Source organism: Pinus tabuliformis, chromosome 1_2 (assembly GCF_031772625.1).
Source record: "Pinus tabuliformis cultivar Carrire ecotype Pingquan chromosome 1_2, CPIR1, whole genome shotgun sequence".
Taxonomy (NCBI): Eukaryota; Viridiplantae; Streptophyta; class Pinopsida; order Pinales; family Pinaceae; genus Pinus; species Pinus tabuliformis.
The window spans coordinates 245,255,070-245,278,003 of NC_142298.1; positions in this window are offsets into that span (position 1 = coordinate 245,255,070).

The following is a 22,934-nucleotide window of genomic DNA, read 5'->3' on the forward strand; positions in this document are numbered from 1 at the left end:
CTTGTCTTGTGAGTATTGAAGTGATCCCACCGGAAGAAAATTATCCCTCTTCTCCTATTCATTTTAGAGGGCTTCATCTCTATCAAACTTATCCTCTTCCTCATCTTTAGACTCCATCTCAACCTCCTTTATTAGATTATGTTCCTTTCAATTAACCTTTGAGCTTTTCGTAGTGATCATCTTTGGGATTGTTAACCATGTCTGAATCTGCATTGGTTTCCCAACCTGCTACTTTGGTTGAGGAAAAAATTGTTTCTCCCTCATCCATGTTTGCAAAATCATCGAAGACACACCTGTATGGTGGCCTGTCTGTCCCACTTGGTTATCAATCATTGTTTGGTACCTTCTCTGGTGCAAAATCCAATCCCTAGACCTCTCCCATGACATCTCTTTATGGAATTCCATCTAACCCTTCTCTAATGAGAACTATACATTCTTCTCCTTCTCTTCCACCTACACTTGTAATCGAACAACAGGTTGGTACTTATATTAGTGGATACCTTCAACAACCTAATTATCCTTATATTGGGTACCCTTCAGTTAGTGGGAAGTTTCCTCCATCATCCTCTCCTCCTTTGGTAGGAGGCATCTTCTTATTGGTATGCCACATGTTAGTGCTCTTCCTTATTTGAATCCTCCTTATTCGGGTTTGGCTGCTAATGTTTGGAAACCTAATTTTCCAGTCCAACCTGGTTCGGTTGTGAGTATATCCATGCATTCACAATTTATGCCATCTACACCCCAAATTCCTACCTATTAATCTACACCTCAACAAACTAAAATAAATGTGAGTCAACCATCACAGGATGTCACTATTAATCAATCTATTCCAACGGTATCTAGTACCTCCCAGATCCTATATACTCATCCTATACAAGATGCCTCACAGTATCAACCACTTGGACAAGGTATTCCTCAAATCCCAGTAGGGAAGATTGAATATGATATGGCACAACCTCCACCAACTCCACCTTATGTTGGAATGATGAAAAATCCCACAAGACAACAGTATCAACCTTTTCAAGGTATCCCTCAAGTTCCCTATCAAGGCCAACAAGTCCAAACCTAACCACTCTAGTATTTGCAGGGATATCTTGGATCCAGAAAACAAGGATATGCATATACGGTTATCAAAATCCTCCCTATCCTGGTACCCAAATTCCTGTTTATCAAGATAATCCTTATTATGGAACCCAAATTCTTGTTTCCCAAGCTCTTCCATCCTATTTGGGCTATCCGCCTTGGGATTTTAATAGGCAGTTACCTTTTGTGGCAACTCTTGAATTTCCAGATTTGACTTGGCTCACGAATGATCCTATTTCTCATTCTCCTTTCTGGCCGATAATTCCTACTAAATTTCGTTATGATATCCAAAAATTCAATGGGAATTCTAGAGAAGACCCATCCACACATATGATTACTTATCATCTGTGGTGTTCTTCAAAATCCTTGAATAATGATTCCATTCAATTATGTATTTTCCAGCGTACACTTACAAGTTCCACAACTAAATGGTATATTAAATTACATATAGCTTCATTCAATAATTTCAATTCCTTAGCCACTACATTCCTAACACATTTCCAGTTTCCCATATGATATGAGACTGGAATGAAAATTTTGACCAACTTTAAACAAAATAATATTACTCACATTTATGATCATATTTATGAGTGTCGACATCATTGTCAGTTGGTTAATATGTATGTTCCTGAGAAATTGTTAGAAGAATGGTTCATTAAATCTCTACTGTCATCAATCACAAAAGATGTGGCTAAGGGTGCATTTGTGACTAAAGAGAAAGTGATTTCTCTTGCCCAATATTTGGATCACATTTATACCCAATATGGCATGCTTTATGAGAAAATAACAAATGCTCTGAGGCCCTTGAACATTGTTCCTCAACATCTTGGTAAAGAATCACATGTTTTTGATGGTATGATTGGTTCTGCCAGTTCGTAATCTAAGAGTAAACCATCTGGTACTGCTCTTATGACTTCCAAAAACTCTACATCTAATCCTGCTGCGACTTCTACTTCTGAGCTTAATATCGTTCATTCCAATAAATGTAAATCTCAACAACAACCAGGAAGTAAGAAGAAAGGTAAAAGAAAGAAGAAGAAATATTCTCCTCTATAGGATAAACAAACAAATGAGTCCTCTAATGAGAAACAAAAGCCTCACTATCCATGTTTTATCTGTAACAGGAGCACTTTACTCGTGATTGTCCACACTAGGTGAAAGTGAGCCAATTTATGAAACCTTTGACTTCTCTTGCTGTTTTAACTAATCCGTTTCCCAATCAAGAGACTCACATGGTTTCTTAGGACCCTCCTTCCTCTAACTCGGTTTCAATGCTTTTCTCCGCAAATCCGAAATATGATGTTATGGTGGCCACTCGAAGTAAAGACTATGGTAATGTGAATACTATGAATGATAAGGCTAATGATCAACATACCAGTTCGAATCCATCTCCATCGGATCCTACTCCACCTAAAATTCCTATTAAATTAACCATTAAGCCTCTAAAGGGCATCATTCATAAATCTACTTTCAACTCTCATGCGTGAGCTGCCCAAAATGATAACGTAGTTGAGGACCTAGCTCAATCTCCCTCAACTATGTCCATGCTCAAGGTGTTACAAAATTGTCCCACCCAAAAGAATGCTTCGCTTTCTGCCATCTAATGTATTGATCCTTCAGATTCTAACATATTCATTTTCAATCATGAGAACTATTCATCTCAACTTCCGGCTTAATTGGATTTTTTGATCCATGTTGTCATCTGCGGTAAGAAAATCTAGACAAAGGTGCATCAACCTACATTATGTCTTTATCTTGTTGGAAGGCGATTGGTTCTCCTCAATGGAGTCAATCACCCATCACCTTGAAAGATTTTGATGGACGAACATATAAAATGTGTGGTATTTTGAATTCATTGAAAGTAGAATTAGGAGGTAAACCTGTATCCATAGAATTTGAAGTTATTGATGGAGCACTTGACTATAACCTTGTATTGGGTTGCAAGTGGGTTTACACAATGGCTACTGTCATTTCAACTGTTGGAAATAATACTAAGAGGGGGGGGGTGAATCAGTATTATCAAGTCAATAATATTTTTCATTTCCATAATTAGATTCATATACGCTACTTCAGTTAATGAAACTTGCGTGTATACGCAACTGTGTTTAAGGAAACTAGCGTATATCTTGCAGAATTAAGATTCTGTTAATTCTTCACATGTTGATCTTTAATCAGTGCATTAGAACCATATAAACAATAATCAGGCGCATTAAAACCAGAACAAACAATCACACACAAGAACACAAGATATAAGGTGGAAACCCCATGTGGGTGAAAACCACTTGCTGCAATCATCTCTATCTTGTTTTTAAATTAGAAACTTCTTTTTATAATTTTTGTACTGGTGCAGTCTTATACTAGTATGCTGGCTTCTGCTTGCAGAAGGCTACAACCTTCTTTCATTCTCCAGCTTCTCTTTGAAGGGAGCTACAACCCCCTAGCTCTTGTACTAGTTGAAATGTTTACTAGTATGTAGGTGCCAGCCTACAAAAGGCTCCAACCTTTTCTTTTCTTCTAGGGACCACGTTTCATAAATTTTCAGACTGGATCCATCAATAGCATCATTCAATCATCTGTATCAACCAATATCCTTTTGCACCAACCAAAACTAAATCAACCAATCACTTTGACAAATCTTCAGAATGTTGTAATCAGAATACAGTAACCAGAACCCAAGCCAGAACCCAAAACACTGCAACAGGAAACAAAAGTAGCTAAAATATATTTTGTGAGATATACACTACTTCATTTTGTAGAAACTCCGTGTATACGCACTTTTCTCAAGGTGAACATGCGTACAGATCTACAAATGATGATTTAAACTCTACAATAATTTCAGACTTTAGTTATACCCAGATCATCATATTTACAGACTACAACATGTGCAGTTATATAGATAAATGATCAAAACCACATAAAGATACTTCACTTCAAGCCTTAAGATCTCGACCCATCATTAGATCTTATCCTCCATCAAGCGCTAAGGTTCATCCTTGGTTTAGATCCAGCTATACACCATAACCAAATAGCTTGTATATTAGATCTTGCTCTTCATCAGATATTCAATTCATGAGTGCCTTTGCCTAATGATCTTCTCCTCCTTTTATAGTCTTATGCCTTACTCAATACCATGGACCAAAACCACTTAGAACCAATACCTTGGACCAAATACCTAGGGTCAACACTTCAGACAAGATACCTTGGACCAATACCATGGATGAAAATACCATGGACCAAATACCATAGACAAAAACTAAGTTTCCCAACATCTACGCGCCTTTCCTTCTGTGAAAGTGAGTGTGTACGCCATACACGTCTTTTGGTCTACAAACCCGCGTGTACACGTGGCTTTGTCAATGGGGAGCCTGCGTATGCCTCTATTTCTTCATTTTGTGAGTCTGAGTTGTGATCTGTCATCTGAGTGAGTTCCCATCAAGGACAACACCTATGTCATAGTGCCAAATCTGTGTCATAATGCCAAAAATCTCCCCCTTTGAACTTGATGGAAAAGTCTGAACTGTGATCTGTCATCTGAGTGTGTTGCCATCAAGGACAACACCTGTGTCATAGTGCCAAGTCTATGTCATAATGCCAACAATATCTCCCTTTGGACTTGATGGCAACCCCAAGTCACTCTCCCCCTTTATCATCAAGGGCAAAGGGTTATGCTCCCCCTGAGTACATGCTGAATTCTCTGATATGCTGAAGTGTGCTGATTGAGTTCCATGTTCAAGTCCATGCTCCCCCTAAATATAAGCAAGGTCTGGAAAAATATGACTCTATACATACATCATAAATGACCTTCCTATCATGAGTGACTCATACATACATCCATCTCCCAACCAAGTGGTGATATACCAATTGTTCATACATGTCAAAACAATAACATTACATCATCCATCCCATGCATAGTGGGGAAACAAAATAGGTCATTTCATGACCTTGACATTAAAATATATACATGGCATAGAGACCAAATATCTAAAACAAGACCATGATAGTCATCAAAAACTATCATCAGTAGCATCTGTCAATCACCATCCAGACCAGCAACCATGATCTCCCCCTGAACCTGTTCCACTTGAATCAAAACAACTATGAATTTGTACCAAGATCTTCTAAGATAATTCCAACAATGGATTATTAGAAGTATATGCTCCCCCTAAACCTATGCCAGATGATCACTCTCAAAACCATATCATAATCCTTTCTTCCTGAGTCTGGCCCACTGCTTTTCTTCAAACCCACATATATGTGACTGTATCCACAACAATCGATGTATGTATGCAGATACGCTTCATGAAACTCATGTATAACCACTTTTCTCTGAAACAGATAAGTTTTAACAACAAGATGATGCATCAACTACTCCCAGCTTTTTTCTGAGATATTCAAATGTCTCCTTGGGCAGTGGTTTGTTGAATATACCAGCAACTTGTTCTTTGGAGGGAACATACTCCAATTTGACCTTTTGTTCAAGCACTTGTTCAGGTAGAAAATGATATTTGATGGGTATGTGCTTGGTCTTGGAATGCATGAATGGATTCTTTGAAATACTGATGGTACTTATATTATCACATAGAATGGAGATGGGTGGAGTACATGTGATATGAATGTCTTGCAATGTTTGCATCATCCAAAGGAGTTGTGTTTACCAAGATGCAGCAACCACATATTCTACTTCAGCTGTAGATAATGCAATTGACCTTTGTTTCTTGATGAACCAAGACACTAATCTGGAACCCATATAGAATGCACCACCACTAGTACATTTTCTATCATCAATGCTTCTTTCCCAATCTGCATCTGTATATGCATGAAGTGTAAGATCTGTATCTCTCAGATACCATAAACCAAAATTCTGTGTTCCTTGAAGGGATTTTAGAATCCTTTTGACTACCTGAAGGTGTGATTCCTTTGGATTTTCTTGGAATCTTCCAACTATTCCCATTGCATGCATGATGTCTAGTTGGGTACTTGTTAGATAAAGCAGACTGCCAATCATGGATTTGTAGGTTGGTTGTTGTACTGCTGCTGATTCATCATTTAAGCTGAGACTACATCCTGTTACCATAGGGGTACATATTGGTTTAGAATCTTCCATGCTGTATTTTTTCAGGATCTGCTTGAGATACTTGGTTTGTGACAAAAAAATACCATCTTTATTTTGTTGAACTTGTAGACCAAGAAAATATGTAAGCTCACCAAGTAGGGACATTTCAAATTCTTGCTGCATTACCAAAGAAAAATTTCGACTCATGGATTCTTCATTGCTACCAAATATGATATCCTCAACATACAAAACAAGTATTAGAAATTTATTGTTATCAATATTTGTATATAGATTGCTATCAGCTGATCCTTTTCAAAAACCTTGTTGATGGAGGTATTTGTTAAGACGGTAATACCAGGCCCTTGGAGCTCGTTTTAGACCATAGAGAGCCTTTCTGAGTCTGCAAACAAGTTTTGCATCATTTCCAAGGATGAATCCATCTAGTTGTTCAATATATACTTCTTCTTCTAAGTCTCCATTAAGAAAGGCAGATTTTACATCCATTTGGTATACTTTGAATTTCTGAAAACTTGAAAGAGCAAGGAACATTCTTATGGCTTCAAGTCTAGCAACAGGTGCAAAAGTTTCTTCAAAATCTATACCTACTTGTTGAGCATACCCTTTACAAACAAGTCTAGCCTTGTTTCTAATAACTTCTCCATTTTCATTTAGCTTGTTTTTGAATATCCATTTGGTTCCTATGATATTCTTATCATGAGGTCTAGGAACTAATTCCCAAGTATTATTCTTTTCAATTTGCTCAAGTTCTTCATTCATGGCCTTGACCCAACATTCATCTTTGCATGCTTCATTTATATTTTGAGTTTCGATGGAGGAAAGAAATGCTAGATAACTTGAAGCTTCGGTAATAATTCTTCTTCTCTGCACACCTGCCTCTTTCTATCCCAAAATTTGAGTCTTTGCATGATTTTTCTAAACATACCCGGATGGAGTCTTTTCTTCTACTGTTATCTGTTCTTCTGGTGCTTCATTGGTTTCTTCTTCAGGATTAGTCTGATTTGATGTGGAAGGATAATCCTCATCTTCTCCAAAATCTTCGGTTTTTACCTGCTTTGGATTTTTTCCTATTTCATCAACCACAAACCAAGTCTTTTATTATACCACTTATATCCTTTACTTCGAGAAGAGTAACCAAGGAGAATGCCTTCATCTGCTCTGGGTTCAAACTTGCCTAGTTTTTCATCAATCCTTTTGATGTAATATTTGCTTCCAAAAACTTTGAAGTATTTTACAGTAGGAGTCTTACCATACCAAAGTTCATGAGGAGTTTGAGTGCTTTTTACCCGAACGTTTGTTTTGTTGAGAATAGTGACGGAAACGAATGCAGCTACACCCTAGAACGTTGCAGGAGTTCTAGACTCATCTAGCATAGCACAAGACATTTGTTGAACAATTATATTCATCCTTTCTACCACTCCATTTTGCTAAGGAGTCCTTGTAGTGGAGAATTACCTTTTTATTCCATGTTCTTCACAAAAGTCAAAGATTTCATCTGAGGTAAATTCCCCTCTTGGATCAGATCTGAGGCATTTGATTTTACGATCTGATTCATTCTCAACCAAAGCTTTGAAGGCTTTGAATTTTTCAAATGCTTCATATTGATGCTTTAGAAGTACTATCCAACACATTCTGGAAAAATCATCAATGAACAATATAAAGTATTCTTCTCCAAGAGGTGACTTTTTCCTTGATGGACCACATAAATTTGTATGAACAAGTTCAAGAGGCTTACTGGCTGATCCTTCCTTTTTAGGGAAATGCGACCTGGTTTGCTTACCAAATTGACATGATTTTCATATTGTATTTTCTAGAATGCTGATATCAGGAAGATCACGAATGTAGGAATTTACAGGGTAAGTTCCTCAGAAAGAATACCAAAAGGACACCGCTCACAACCAGATCTCAAATCAATACACCAGTATTTTTGACGTGGTTAAAACCCTCAAAGTGCAAGGAGGGAAACAGTCCACGGCCTGTCCCAACGTGGGTACTACAGGCAATTTATTAATCAAAGAATGAAAATTTACATAAGCTTCTTTCATGCACGGATTACCCGAACAATGACCCTCCATGCGCTTTAAATAGAACTCATGGACCAATCGGGTGTCAAGCCACGATCAAGTGTCGGTAATACCGAGGTGAGAGTGAACCGTCGGATCACTACATATCGTGACCGTCGGATTGTAAGTTACAAAATGTACAACGGTAAAGAAACACACTTTACCTAACTCTAACCTAACTCTATACTAGACCAAGTTGAACTTAACTATATCCTATGTGTCGGAATATCCTAACATCCCCCCTTAAGAACAACTTGGGATAGGATTGAAGGATTTACAAATATGACACAATAGGAGAAGGAAGGAGGCACTAGAGCCTATCCCCCCTTAGTGACAACTTCCTGAACTCCAAGAATATATCGAAGTTTAGTGAACTTCGCCTCTGTGAGAGCCTTTGTGAAGATGTCTGCAACTTGATCATCTGTTGGACAATATTGCACTTCAAGAACATGGTCATGAATGAGCTTTCTGATGAAGTGCATGTGTAGTTCAATGTGTTTGCTGCGCTGATGCTGGACTGGATCTTTGCATAGCTGAATGGCACTTTGATTATCACACCAAAGTGTGGTTGGATGCTGCTGCTCAAAGCCAAACTCTGATAGGATCTGACGAAGCCACAAGGCTTCCTTACTAGCTTCCACGGCACCACGATACTCTGCTTCTGCTGACGAAAGAGAAATGGCAGCCTGTTTCTTACAAGCCCATGTAATAGGTCCTGATCCAAGAGTGAAGACATAACCGACAGTAGACTTCCGATCATCAGGGTCACCGGCCCAATCAGAATCAGTGAAACCAACTAACAGAGGAGCTGCTTTGGCACTGTAATGAATCCCAAACTGTACTGTACCTCGAACATAACGAAGTATTCTTTTAGCTGCTTTCCAATGACTTTCACGGGGGTTTTGCATAAAACGAGCAACAAGGCCAACAACAAAGGAAAGATCAGGACGAGTATGGGTTAAATACAAGAGTTTTCCGACAAGTTGACGGTATAAGGTAGCATCAACTTCAGGAGAAGTACAAGAGACTGAAAGTTTGACTCCAGACTGAAAGGGAGAAGGGGCTGGCTTACAGTCTTCCATGTGAAAATGACGAAGAATATCACAAGCATACTTGGACTGGGAAAGGAAAATACCCTCTTGGGATTGCAAGACTTGAAGACCGAGAAAATAGTGTAAGTGTCCTAAGTCTGTCATTTCAAATTTCTTTTTAAGGCTGGACTTCACATGGTTTATAAGGTTGGGATCACTACCAGTAAGAATAAGATCATCAACATAAAGAACAAGGATGATAAGAGAGTTGCCCACTTTCTTGGTGTAGACAGTATTGTCAGAATGACACCTAGAAAAGCCAGATTCTAAAAGAAAGCTATCCATTTTGGCATACCAAGCCCGAGGAGCTTGCTTGAGGCCATAAAGGGATTTCTTAAGTCGAAAAACAAGGCTGGAGTCTGTTTGTATGAAGCCAATGGGTTGTTCCATATAGATTTCTTCCTGCAAGTCCCCATGCAAGAAGGCAGATTTAACATCCATCTGATGGACTTCCCATTTTAAAGAGGCAGCAAGGGAAAGAACAAGGCGGATAGAGTTCATTTTGGCAACAGGGGAGAAGGTTTCAGTGTAGTCAATGCCTTCAACCTGTGAAAAGCCCTTAGCAACGAGACGAGCTTTATGTTTATCAACTTTCCCATCTGGTCCATACTTGGTTCTGTAAACCCATTTACATCTAACAAGTTTGCGTCCCTTTGGTAGAGGAACAAGATCCCATGTATCATTTGTCATCAATGAATGATATTCTTCATTCATAGCTGCTTCCCAATGTGGATGGCCTCAAGCTTCTGCAAAAGTGTCAGGATCATGATTTACTGGAGCTTGAGCCAGTAAAGAAGAGGCTCTTTCAAACTGAGAACGTGTACGTCGCTGATCTGTAGGATCACCGGCAAGATCACCTGTTGCATCCCGAGTAGCACAGACCCATCTTGGAAGTTGAGGATCCTGAGAAGGTGGGGGAGGATTATCATCCTCGCTTTCATCATCTGAAGAAGAAATGTTTTCAAAAGTAGAAGAGATAGGAAGAGGTGGCACATCCGCCAGACTAGGCTCGCAGGCCGATTTATTTTCATCAAATTTTACATCTCTTCTAATGATAACATTTTTGGACTTAAATGGAATAAGTCTATAACCTTTTACATCTTCAGAATATCCAACAAAAGTACATTTCTCACTCTTAGGTTCTAAAGCTTTATGCTTTTCATCTGGAATATGGGCCCATGCTTCACTTCCAAACACACGAAAGTGACTTACATCTGGTTTAATGGAACTCCAAGCTTCTTCTGGAGTGATATTCTCTAGAACCTTAGTAGGAGTGCGATTGATTATATAATTTGCACAATTAATTGCTTCGGCCCAAAAACTAAGACTGAGTCCTTTAGATTGCAGCATACAATTAGCCATTTCCTTTAAGGTGCGATTTTTCCTTTCAGCTACACCATTTTGTTGTGGAGTGTATGGAACAGTATGTTGCATTTGAATTCCATTTTCGGTGCAAAAGTTGATGAATGTGTTTTTAACATATTCTCCACCATTATCAGTTCTTAGCTTAAGAATTTGATGTCCAGATTGTTTTTCAACAAAGGCTTTGAAGGCCAAAAAAGTGTTAAATACTTCGCTCTTGAGTTTTAAGAAGTATACCCAAGTGCATCTGGAGAAATCATCAATGAAAGTTAAGAAGTACTTGCAGCCAGAGAATGAAGCAACAGGAAGAGGACCACATAAATCACTGTGCACAAGCTGTAAAGGGGCTGAGGCGTGCTAAGAGGCACGTTTGTCAAAACTGTCCCGATGATGTTTTCCGAGTACACATCCGGAACAAACACCATCTTTGCAAGATACCATAGGAAGACCTGTCACCATATTTTCTTTACATAGATGCTGAAGGGAGCGATAGTTTAAGTGACCAAATCGCTCATGCCAAAGTTTGCTCACTTCATCATTATGAGCAACAAATACTGAGGGAAGATTTGATGACCCAAAGTTGTGAAACTTATACAACCTTTTGGAATCATCAGCAAGACCAGTAGCTAGAATCTGTTTAGGATCTTTTAGATCCTTGATTACAACATCATGAGGTGAAAATTCAACAATTTTACCTTCACCTGAATGAGTTATCTGATAGACAGATAAAAGGTTGCAGGATAAGGTTGGAACACATAATACATCATTAAACTGACCATTGTCTAGATGAACAGTTCCAGTCCCTACAACATTAAGAGATCTATCATCACCAATATATATATTTTTGGTGTTACAGTCATTTAAAGAAGAAAACATGGCTTGGTTTTTGGCCATGTGACAAGAGGCTCCAGAATCAATGAGCCACTCATGAGAATGAGAAGAAGAAGAAGATACATTTAATGCATAACCAGACTGAGATGATTGACAATGACATGCAGAAAGTGCCATTCCGGAAGTTGAAGTTGAAGTAGGCTCCACATGGATGTTATGTTTCTTCATTGCGGCTTCCAAGGCTTCCATATTCTTAAAGCATTTAGATTCTAAGTGGCCATCTCGATTACAAAAGTTACAATGTCTATCAGTCTTCTTCCATTTGTTTTTATTGGTCTTATCATTTCGCTGAAATGATCTTTCATTTTAAGGCTGAGATGGTTTAGGACCATTCTTTTGAGGATATGACTTCTTAGGATTCTTTGAATTTGGTTGCTGCTGGGCGGCTAACGCTTTCGTGGAAGAGTTTCCAAGAGTAAGAAGACCAAGGTGTAAGAGTTTTTCTTGTTCTCTTATTAAGGAATCACAAAAGGAGTCAAAGGAAGAGGCCTTGTAGTCTTGTCCTTGACAAATGAAAGCTTCCCTTGTAGAATGGAAAGTGGAAACAAATACAGAGTAGGCTGGTCCCAACTTAGTAAGGATGGAATAAATAAGGTTACCATCTTCTTTCTTAACTTTAACACCTTCCAAGAGATATCTAAGGGTCTTGAATTTGGACAAGAAATCTTCAATGCAAGAAAAATTATTAGGATCCAAAGTAAGTAGCTCATTTTCAAGTTGATGGGCTCTAATTTCATTTTTAATCCCAAAAACTTTAGCAAGTTTTTCTAATGCTTCATGAGGAGTCTCAAGTTCTGCAATGTGGAATCTAAGATCAGGAGAAATAGACATCCCTATCAAACCACGTGCTTGATCTTGTCTATTTTCCCATTTTGCCGCCTTGTCTTCATCTTTTGGTTTCTTCTCTTGGTCTGTGGCTATTCTGAAGAGACCTTTACTTCTAAGTAAATCTTCCATGTAGGCTACCCATTGGAAGTAGTTAGTGCTGTCAAGAATGACTTGGCATGGACTTTCCATTTTTAAAAAAACTGAAGCTGAAGATGCTGAAAGTAAGTGTTCCAATGGATAGATCTCGAAAAAATAGGCGGTTTTAAAAAAAACGGCTCTGAAAAAGGCTTCCGGATAAAGAAGTTATGGCTTTTTAAAAAAAATTGTTGACGTTGCCGGCAAAGTGCGCGAATGTGCGGGAATGAAAAAAATCCGCCCCCACAAAATGGAGACTTGAACCCAAGACCTCTACTCTCTTAAAATAGCTTTGAACCAATTGATCTATACAAAAAATTTGAGAGAGAGAGAGAGAGGGGGGGGGGCCTTGGTTTGCGTGCTTGCCTTGAGAAAGCTCTTTTTCCCTACAAAACACAAAACAAAAAACCCAACACGAATATGGAAAGAAAAACGAACCTTGCGGCTCGAAGTTAGCTTTAGCCAAAAAACTAGAATTTTTAAAAAAAATCTCAAAGTTAGCTTTAGCCGAAAAACTAAATATTTTTCTCAATGTTTCTGATTTTCCGAGATCACACTAAGGTGCAGGGAAAAGAGCATACGCATGAGAAAAATCCTTCCTTTCTGTTTCTGATTTGCCCAGATCGCACAGAGTCGCAGGGCAAAGAGCATACGCAGAAATGAAAGGTATAGATCCGGTTAAAAAAAAAGGCTAAATAAACTGAGACCGAAATAAGCAGAGAGAAAATAACAGTAAACTGCAAAAAACACTGTATACCTCCCGATCTGAAAAATGGCGCAGCTAGGGCTACCGGAAACCTTTTCACGTGAAACGAAAGGGGTTCCTCACTGGAATAGATGCTCCGAATGCAACAGAGCAGTCCTCTCAGCCCGAAAGCAGTCAGAAACAGCAGATCTAGGAAACGACAACCGCATGCAGTTCTACCAGCTTCAGATTTGGATCACCAACGGACGCGGCCCTCAAATAGCTCTGATACCATGTAGGAATTTACAGGGTAAGTTCCTCAGAAAGAATACCAAAAGGACACCGCTCACAACCAGATCTCAAATCAATACACTAGTATTTTTGACGTGGTTAAAACCCTCAAAGTGCAAGGAGGGAAACAGTCCACGACCTGTCCCAACGTGGGTACTACAGGCAATTTATTAATCAAAGAATGAAAATTTACATAAGCTTCTCTCATGCACGGATTACCCGAACAATGACCCTCCATGCGCTTTAAATAGAACTCATGGACCAATCGGGTGTCAAGCCACGGATCAAGTGTCGGTAATACCGAGGTGACAGTGAACCGTCGGATCACTACATATCGTGACCGTCGGATTGTAAGTTACAAAATCTACAACGGTAAAGAAACACACTTTACCTAACTCTAACCTAACTCTATACTAGACCAAGTTGAACTTAACTATATCCTATGTGTCGGAATATCCTAACAACGAACAACCTGGAAATTGCATGCTTTCCTTATTTGAGAGAAGATTAGATGCCCCAATCTTCTGTGCCATAGCTAGTGTTCCTCATTTTTTCTTAGATAGCACTATTGTTGTCCTCCCTTGAGTATGTATAAGTTATTTGGAGTTCTTATACCTTTGATCATGGTTTCACCTGTATCAAGCTCACGAACAACACATCCATTTGATCAAAATACTACTTCACTTGCTTGATTACACATTTGACTAACACTCAACAGGTTATGCTTTAGACCATCAACATACATAACATTTCCAACTTTAACCTTTTCTTTTAAAAGAACAGAGCCTTTACCTTTTATGACAGCAAGAGTTTCATTTCCAAATGAGACCTTCTTTTCCTTTTCTAAGGCATTATATGGCTGAAGTTTTTCTTTGTCACCTGTCATGTGTTTTGAGCATCCACTATCGATATACCACTGATTTTCTTGTCCTTCTGCATACAAGGCTATACCACATCTTTCTGGTTGCGGCTCTTTCTTTTTCCATATTTTGGGACTTAATGAAGTTTGCTCCTTCTGAGATGTTTGCCAAAATTTACTCCTGCATTCAGATTCTTCATGACCAAAGTTGTTGCAGATAGAGCATTCTATTTCATTTTCAAGAAGAGAAAAGTTATTGTAAATCCATTCATGATCCCTGTCACATTCTTTTGATTTCATGATTCTCTAGTCATGATGGTCTTGTAAGCAACACATTGAGAAAATTTGTGTCCAAATTTATAACATGAAAAACATTTACCATTAAATAAGTTCATGCGATTATTGAATCTACTGACCTGGTGATTGTAGTTTCTATTGATATTCATTCTTGAAGCAGAATGAGTATGATTTACATGAGGTTTGTAGCTTTTGTTCATCCTTGAAGTAAATTGAGCCCGATTTACTTGGTGATATTCTTTATGCCTTTACTGACGATTGTCAAACTGTTCACTGCTCTTCATTGCATCAAGATAACTTTTAGTGGAGGTTGATGGCTTCTGTGATTGAGATGCTTCTTCAGTATATCCAAGTTGTCTTTATCAGAGGAGAATGCTGTACTTTGATAATTTCATTTAATTTTTCTTATCCTTTAGCAAATCTAATATTGAGAGCTTTTGTTTTCTCAATATCCTTTCTTAGACCCACAATTTCACATTCCAGTTTTTCATTGTGTTTTTCTCTTTCAGCAAGTTAAAATGTCAAAGTATCTATAATCATATTCTTTTCTTCTAAACAAATTTTTACTTTAGAGATTTCTTCATACAAATCATCTTCATCTAAAGCATCCAAGAAATTATCATCTTCAAAAGCCATCAAAAGTCTATAGTCATTACTATTTTCACCTTCATCACTATTAGATAGACCATCACTATCTTCATGTGTATAGTAGCTTTTCTTACTTACACTTTGTTTTCTATTCCATTTTGCTGACTCTTTGCCTTTATCAAGCTTATCTTTATGAGGACATTTTGTAGCATAATTACCGACTCTTCCACAAGCAAAACATTTGAAAGGTAGTTTACCTCTGAATCTTCTGGAACCCCATTGAAGGTTCTTGACAAAGTTTGCTTCTTCCTCTCCTTCTGAAATATGTAATGATTCATTGAGTTCTTCTCTTTCCAAAGCTTTGAATGCGGCTTCTCTCATATCTAATGGACCTCCTTTCTCATTTTTAAAGCAATTAAGATTCCGTGCAGCTATGTCATAGTAATAATCTGAAGATCCTGCTTTTCTTCTATGGCAGAAACTTTTGATTCAAACTTAGTAGACAAGGATCTTAAAACCTTTTCAACTAAAGTAACTTCTTTTATCTCTTCACCCAAGTTCTTCATGCAATTAACAATCTCATCTATACGTAATAAGTAACTAGATATACTTTCATCATTGTGCATTTTGAAAGTTTCATATTGAATTATGAGAGATTGCAGTTTTGCACGTTTTACCTGATTGTCTCCTTCATAGCTTAGAACATTCTTGTCCCATATTTCTTTGGCGGTTTTGAGCTGCATAACTTTGACAAATTATTATTGTGATAGACTCCCCAATAATGTATTGAAAGCCTTGGCATTGGTTTCATATTGATTTTTACCTGCCGTATCTGTAGGAATTGCTAATGGAAATGTATATCCTCCTTCCACAATTTCCCAGACATCTATTCCAAGAGATTGAAGATAGGCTGTGGTTCTTACCTTCCAATAAACGAAGTTGCTCCCATCAAAGATTGGTGGTCTAATGGATCCCTCTCTTTCGTAGTTACTCATGATGATAGATCTTCCTTCAAGCGATCAAGCTTCTTCTAAAGGACTTGCTCTGATACCAATTGTTCGAAATAACACTGAGAGAGTCGGGGGGAGGGGGGGAGGTGAATCAATATTACCAATTCAATAATTTCTCATTTCCATAATCAGATTCATATACACTACTTTAGTTAATGAAACTTTCATGTATACGCAACTGTGTTTAAGGCAACTAGCGTATATGCTGCAAACTTTAGATTCAGTTAATTCTTCACATGTTGATCTTTGATTAGTGCATCAGAGCAATATAAACAGTAACCAGGTGCATTAAAAATAGAACATACAATCACACACAAGAACATAAGATATAAGGTGTGTTACATAGCAATTTGTCACCTTTTGTCACCGTCCCTATTACCCCTCTCCCCGCACACTGGAGGACTCATTCCGGGACCTGTGAGAAGTGACATGACCTGAAACCACTTGCATCATATTCCTCTAAGTATGAGCTTCATATGCCCTGAAGACATCTCCTGCAAAATACCCATGAAAACAACGCTTTTTGCATTAGCGCGGGTCCATGGTTCACTGCTCGCGCCAATGAGGGAAATCCTCTAAAGAGACAGCGCTATTGGCGCTTTGTCTCAGAGTCGCACTCGCGCCAACCGAATTGAGTAAAGTTTTTAACGAATAAGCTTCCGAAGGTTCTCCTTAACTCATTCACCGACAAAATCTATGTTGAGCTAGGATGGTTTGGCTTCGAATCTCCCTAGAAGGGAAGTGGTTTGCCACCTTTCATGGAAGTTTCCAAATGATAAAGCCAATCCCATGAATAATGTGGTTGATCCTATCTCTTCCCTCTCTATCTATAAAAGCTTGCCTCTATGCCTTGAGCAAGCTAGTCAGTAGTTCCAGCATAGTGATAGAGAATACCAGGAGTTCAAGAGTTTGAAGCTGCAAGAGCCTTCTTTGCACCCATAAGGCCAAATCTAAGTAAGGAGATTCTTGTCACCCAAAGAGAGAGAGGCTTGTTCCCATCCCAAAAAACTTTGTAAGACTTGTGTAGCTGACTACCCAGCCAAAGGAGGATTTGACGTCAGAACAATGGTTGTATTCTTCTTTGTTATTTATCAATAATAGATGACTATCATTATGGTTCCACTCTCATTGTCCTATGTTTGATGTTGAGTTATATCTTTTCTGACTGATATATAATTGCATCTACTAGATTTTATGCTTGTATTCGTGTTGTTCTTTGCATGTGCAGGTGTCCAATCACGGAGATCGTGGGGATCGTGACCGGCCGAGGCAAAGGAACGAGAGCGACGTCTCTTCTACGAACATTAGCATTGGAATCCAAGTAGGTTCTCACCATCCACTTTTTATTTGCAATTAGGAACTTGTGTGTTAGCATTGTGTGATTGTTGCTAGACCTGGTCTGGGCTAGTAGGGATCGTCTCTGTCCGCAGAGAGGATTTACCTCCACAACAATTTGGTGACTCCGCTGGGGCCAATCTCCTGCAAAATACCCATGAAAACAACTCTTTTTGCATTAGCGTGGGTCCATGGTTCACTACCCGCGCCAATGAGGGAAATCCTCTAAAGAGAGCGCGCTATTGGCGCTCTGTCTCAGAGTCGCACTTGCGCCAACCGAATTGAGTAAAGTTTTTAACGAACAAGCTTCCGAAGGTTCTCCTTAACCCATTCACCAACTGAATCTATGTTGAGCTAGGATGGTTTGGCTTCGAATCTCCCTAGAAGGGAAGTGGTTTGCCACCTTTCATGGAAGTTTCCAAATGATAAAGCCAATCCCATGAATAATGTGGTTGATCCTATCTCTTCCCTCTCTATCTATAAAAGCTTGCCTCTATGCCTTGAGCAAGCTAGTCAGTAGTTCCAGCATAGTGATAGAGAATACCAGGAGTTCAAGAGTTTGAAGCTGCAAGAGCCTTCTTTGCACCCATAGGGCCAAATCTAAGTAAGGAGATTCTTGTCACCCAAAGAGAGAGAGGCTTGTTCCCATCCCAACAAGCTTTGCAAGACTTGTGTAGCTGACTACCCAGCCAAAGGAGGATTTGACGTCAGAACAATGGTTGTATTCTTCTTTGTTATTTATCAATAATAGATGACTATCATTATGGTTCCACTCTCATTTTCCTATGTTTGATGTTGAGTTATATCTTTTCTGACTGATATATAATTGCATCTACTAGATTTTATGCTTGTATTCGTGTTGTTCTTTGCATGTGCAGGTGTCCAATCACAGAGATCGTGGGGATCGTGACTGGCCGAGGCAAAGGAACGAGAGCGACGTCTCTTCTACGAACATTAGCATTGGAATCCAAGTAGGTTCTCACCATCCACTTTTTATTTGCAATTAGGAACTTGCGTGATAACATTGTGTGATTGTTGCTAGACCCGGTCTGGGCTAGTAGGGATCGTCTCTGTCCACAGAGAGGATTTACCTCCACAATTTGGTGACTCCGCTGGGGAGTTAACTTGTTGTTTGATTTGTAAACTTTAGATGGAGCCTGAAGTATGGCCAAGTAGCCTTCGAAACACTATTTCTTTGCATTAGCGAAGTATATCAACGCCACTTCAGTCAATCTCCGGTTTGGTTTACGGAATAAACAACTTGGAGTTTGTCTTGTCTCTTTGGTTTCTCTTGTTTTGATTGCTTAGATAGCTTTCTGGGTTGGATTTCTTGTTGTCTCTTGCTTCCTGGTTTGCTTAGATACTGTTTTCAAGCCCTGGATTGCTTGTTTTTGTTTTTGACTTAGCAAACTTGATTAGCGTGCTTTTTAGCCTAACAGTCGTGCCAATTGGTGCAAGTTGCTCAAAGACAACCCGCACCAATCCCATAAAAGCGTGAGTTGCAGCCTGACAGTCACACCAGGCTTGTCAACTTTTCCAGTTTGCTTGTCTTCAAGCCCTCTGAGCTTGGATTTGTATCTTGCCACGTCTTTTTCAATTACTGGAGTGTGTTTGATCCTTGTTTGACTGATTTTAGCCCTCCATCCTTCGGGTGTTTGCCTCTTTCTATCGATTTCACATTTTAGCCCTAGGGCATCTAGTGCCTTTGTGCATTGAGCCTTCCGTAGGAGTCTTGGGTTCTTTGATCGTCCAGTCGACTTTGTGATTACTTTTCGCACTTGCTCAGTAGTTGTTAAAGCCTTTTGTTGGTATTCAAGTGATTTGCTTCTTTTCCGCTTGGATTTCGCTTGGCTTCGTTTGGGCTTAGATTACATAGCCCATAGAGGTCTTTGTGTTTTCGTCTTGGTTTGAAGGACTATCTTGGTGTTTTGGGGATTCGATTGTGTTCTCATTGAGTGAAATTTGTCTTTTTACTCGGTGTTATTATCTCTCAAAATTTGTTTAGTGCACTTTGCCATTGAAAAGTAAATGAACAATCTCTTTTGCGTTGAATTAACTAATTGAAATTAGAAGCTTTTCATTGATTAGTGATTTAAAACAAATTTTTTTTTTTATTGCCATTAGCTGCATTAGAGTGGTTCTTGATTGTTTGTGGTCATTTTGTTTGTTTGAAAATTTCTTAACTCTCTCGTAGTTAGTATTCATCGAACAAAATGATATTCTTTGGCATATAGCTTGCATGTAGGGAATTGTGAGAGATTACATACGGTAGGACCTGGAAATTGAAACTTAATCCAAGATCAACCATAAAATGAACTGAATGAACTTAAAAACGCATTGGAACATAACACTCACTGATTAGAGGTCTAGGCTAGAGACGTGCTCCGGTGTCGTTAAACCTAGTCATTGTTGTTTCACATTACGGTTGGGTGATTCCTCCTTTTGTGACTCGATAGTGGTCTAGCACGGACTTGAGCTCCCATGTACCGTCGCGTATATAGGGGAGACCCCACTAGGTTATCATCCTTTATCCACAGGAAGCTGTGTTTTCCGCCTTACAAGCCGTAACGCACTGAACACAGCATTCGGGAAGATTGACTGCCGTACGGGAAGTCCTTGGTTTTCTTACGATTGCCAAGGTGTATATGCAGTTTTACTGATTTGTTTGGTAAACCATTTTTGCCTAGTTCTCCAGAGTAGTCACTTTTGATCCTTTTCAGAATCCTTAAACGAAAAGGCTCATCTCAGCATTTGTCACTTCGGGCTCACTAAACATTCGAAGGAGACTAGAGTCATCTTTTTGTCCTTTTCTCGACTCTTAAAACATGAAAAGGTCAAGTTGTGTCCTTGCGTCTTAAAATTTATTTGGCCGCGATTAACATTACCCGGTTAGATCTTGTTTGCGTTAGCTTGAGCAGGCTTCTTTTCATTCTCGATGGCAACTTTTCCGGGGTTTACCAACCCAGGGATCCCCTCTGACGGGAACCCTGGTCATTTCACTCCTTTTGGAAATGTTGGTGCTCCTTATATGGCAACGTTGTCCCTCCCAGGGTTAACTGTTGGGTTGCTGGTTTGGTTGTTCTCAACCTCTTTGGTCCCTGCCGTCTCACCGTCTAGTCAATCCGTCCCTCCACCTGAACAACATCATGTTGATTCTAAGGTGGATCTCTCCCCTTCTATGCCCACTTCTATGTCCTCATCTTCTACTTCACCTGGTGAAAGTCTAGATTCGAGTAACCAGGTGGCTAAGAAGAAGAAGAAGAAGACGAAGAAGAAGAAGGCTCCTAAGGGAGAGGTTACAAGTGCCGCTACCCCCTCGAGTACACTTGAAGTCGGGGCCCCCTTCCGCCCCTCCACAGAAGGTCAAGTTTCCTTGTTGATTATGCAAGGAGGACCATCTTCTTCGCGATTGTCCTGGCATTCCCAGGGTACTAGAAGTATGGTCTCGCGATCCGGCCCGCCCTTCATCGTCCTCTGAAGCTCACGGCGATGCTACCTTATCAGTTGGGAATGGTAAGGGAAAAGGGAAGATTCGAATCCCCTGTAGACTTTGTGAAAGCAATCATCCCCTTCACCTTTGTCCACTCATGGATAAAGCCTCCGTTGTCTTGGAAAGTCTTACAACTCCTTCACCCCAACTTCCCGTTGGTTATCAACATCTCTCTGTAGCTGCAGATCGTCCCCCTGCTGACAAAGAGATTGCTTCAAATTCTTCTCTTGTCCAGGCCCCTCTTCCCGAACTCGGTTGTCGCCAACCTGTTCCAGACCAACCATTGGTCAGAAAGAATGTCGACTCGAGTCCGCCGCTCGCTCACTCTGTTTCGGAAGAGAATCACGCCCATATTCTTCTCGTCTCTTCAGATTCTCCTGAGTCTCGAAATGACTCTCCTAACCCAGCTGCTCCCGAAGGTTCTCCTTCGGTTCCTTTAGCACATGGGGGCAATCATACGATTCCCCCACCTAGTAGTCTGGTCGCTTCCTTTGATTGGAATCGCCTGATCGTCAGTCGCCTTCCATCCCATATGCCTTTCCAGATCACAATACATGCCTGTGCTAAGGCAGTACTTGGCACTATTTTGGATGAAGGGGTGTCTGTCAGTCTTATGCCGTACACTACTTGGCAAGCTTTAGGTTCCCCACAACTTGGGCCAGTCACTCAGAATATTTTGGCCTTCGACGAAGGAGCCTGTCCATCTCTAGGAGTTCTCCTGAAGTTCCCTATTACTTTGGGAGGCAAAACCATCTATATAGACGTCTTGGTTACCCAAGGTGTTTTAGACTTTAGTCTTCTCCTTGGTCGTGACTATGTTTACGCCATGGGGGCCCTCGTTTCTTCGCTTTTCCGTGTGGTTTGCTTTTCGCACGATGGCAGAAATGTGACTATCGATCAAGTGTCATTCGTTAGTCCCCCGATTCCTCCTTCGCCGTTGTCATCCCCTCCTAGTTTTCATCCACCAGTTACATCTACCCCACCACAGATCAACTACGTGGCCAACTATCTCATGCCTGGATCCAGTGATGCTGCCATCGTGCATAGTGTCCTGGAGGCATTGGGCCCTAACTTCCAAGATGTTGGCCTTCCATCAGGAGTGGCACTCTTGGGAGCCTCAACTTCCTATTCATTAAGGTGAAGTTCCATCAGAGCATAGTTCCTTTCCTGTGTCAAGCTCCTTAAAAAATGAAACTAGGTCTTGTCGGAGCATAGTTCGTTTTCCTATGTCAAGCTCCTTAACAAATGAAACTAGGCTTGTGTCTCGAGCATAGTTCTTGATCTTGTGTCAAGCTCGTTAAAAAAATGAAACAAGGGTTATGAGGATAGTTCTTTTACTGTGTCAACCTCATTAAAAAATGAAACAATCCCCCCTTTTCCAAATCGAGTCTTTCCAAGATCTCGAAAGTGAACCTTCATTCCATCCACTTTGTTGAATGCAATGAAGCTTGGGGGGCATGTACCTCGATTTGCGTCATTATGCTGGGGGCATGCGAACTTATAACAAGCATAATTTTTCGTTTCAAGCTTGTGTAAACATGAAACTGAATCCAAGAAAAGTTCTCCATGGTTCAAGCTTGTGTAAAAATGAACCCATACCTGATTTACATCTCGTGATTTCCTTTTATCTGCTAAATTCTGCTAGATGAGTGTTATAGACATTTTTATGCCTTACAGAATTGAGCATGAAATGTCTATAATCTAAGGGATCCAAAGTCCCTAAACATGTTGTTCCTACCCCTAGAGGAACAAGGCTAACAAACCACAACAATTCACAGAAGTTCTCCACCAGAAACTGCTAAAAAACAAGTCAATTCGGGATCATTTCAGTGGCTACACTAGCTGTTTGCGCTGA